Source organism: Anarrhichthys ocellatus, unplaced genomic scaffold (genome assembly GCF_004355925.1).
Source record: "Anarrhichthys ocellatus isolate YVR2014 unplaced genomic scaffold, GSC_Weel_1.0 scaffold36, whole genome shotgun sequence".
Classification (NCBI taxonomy): Eukaryota; Metazoa; Chordata; class Actinopteri; order Perciformes; family Anarhichadidae; genus Anarrhichthys; species Anarrhichthys ocellatus.
In genome coordinates this window covers 2249282-2251184 of record NW_022280066.1, presented here as the reverse complement: position 1 = coordinate 2251184, position 1903 = coordinate 2249282, and the positions used below count along the sequence as shown (strand labels likewise).

The 1903-nt window shown below is 36.3% G+C and overlaps 1 protein-coding gene across 1 annotated transcript in view; it reads right to left on the bottom strand.

The window, feature by feature from the left end:
* The window catches only part of LOC116393980 (protein phosphatase 1 regulatory subunit 37), a 69131-nt gene that overhangs the window by 42626 nt on the left and 24602 nt on the right, over positions 1 to 1903 (bottom strand). The window lies entirely within an intron of this gene.

Below are 1903 nucleotides of genomic sequence, written 5' to 3'. Positions count from 1 at the left end.
GTGTGTGTGTGTGTGTGTGTGTGTGTGTGTGTGTGTGTGTGTGTGTGCGTGCGTGCGTGCGTGTGTGTGTGTTTTCTTTTAATAAAGTTCTGAGACTTAATGAGAACCAGAGAAAGAGAAATAATGACAGCTCCAGTTAGAAGAATAGGATGCCGTTCCTCATGATTGGACTTCTACGATGTGAGCGCTGCAGTGTCTATTGATTGCTGACTACTGGCAGAACACTGTAATCAATACAGTACTTGTATACAAATCTTCCAAAACCTCAAAATGTAGTCTGATTACTTTACCTACAAAGTCACATCACATTGAGTAGGGAATTAACAATTTAACATTCATCAATTTAACATTTATATAACATATATATGTGTTATATAATATATATATATATACACATGTATACATGTACATATGTTATTTTATATATACAGTATATATAGGTATATGTATATGTTATTGTTACTTTTTTTTTTTACCAGAACCGAGATAGAATTTAAGTACATTTACTTAAGTACAGGTGTAAGTTACTTTGATGCTATTTTATCCCTCAAAACATTTGATGCTAATGTATAATGTGAAGAATTATTATTGATTAAACAACCCAGAATGCATCATAATATACAGGAACATTGGGCTGATGTGTATTTTTACTTTTGTTACCTATCTGCAGTGTGATGCAGCCCTTCATACAGAGTTCTTCTTTTTAATGTTCCATTTTTTTACTCAACTTTCCCATCCTTATAGCACATTTTACATCACGGATGCATCTTTCTGTACAGCCGTTATATTTGATATATATATGAATTAATAGTTTGTATAGTTTGTTCATTACTTTTTCCTTTTTATTCATGTGTCACACACTGCTCTTGTTCCTAGCACTTAACCCTTCGCTGGCCTGTTTATTCTGCTGTGTATGTGTGTGTGTTATGTCCGTTTGTCCTGAACCAGTTCACACAGGACGTTTAGTTAGGTAAGTGGCTTTCTCTGGTTCGGTCCCTGTCAACCAAATAATCACTCACGTCAATGTTTTACTTCAACTTCAGCTGACCATGTATTCTGCTGAGGCAGCGGGGACAGTTGTCTGTTAGCTAAAGTGTGGTCTCATGTAGCCAATGTTGCTGTTATGGCGAGCACAGATACCAAGAACCATATGCCAACGCTTGAGCGCCGTACTGGTTACAGTAAAAACAACGTCACGGTTACTTTATTTAATATTCATATTTTGTCCAAATAAAAGATAAAAATGTTATTTTCTTAGGTTCTGGTTTTCCTTTCTGTACAAAAAAAAGGCCCCAAATGTGAGTTATGCACCAAAGCCAGGATTCTATATACTCTATTTGTGCGATATATTTAACCACAGTGTGTCTGCAGAGTATCATGGATACACACATGTCCTTTGGGATGTTATTTAGACTTCTACCCCCCACAATCTGAACAGTGTTACCTCCACTATTTACCTCTGATCTGCCATCTGTACAAATATATGTAGAATTAACCTTTTCTTGATTCAAGCCTTTTTGTTTCTTCCACATTTCATATATTTTTGTTACCTCAACATTATTTCATTTTTGTAATCCTCCCCCTAATCCTGTTGTTCTGACGTCATTATTGTGATTTTAGGAGTAATTATCAGGGATCACTGTTACCTTTTTGTAATCTGATTACTGCAATGTGTCACTCCTTTTTAAAGTCATTTTACGTGTGATGTGTGTTTGTTAATGCTTTGATGGAAGAGCAATGAAGATTTGGTAATCTGATTACTCTCGCTCCCCAACCCTGATCAGGAGTCACACTCCAACTCTAACTGTGACCGATCAAACAAATCCTTGTGACTTTTAAGACTCTCTCTCTCTCTCTCTCTCTCTCTCTCTCTCTCTCTCTCTCTCTCTCTCTCTCTCTCTCT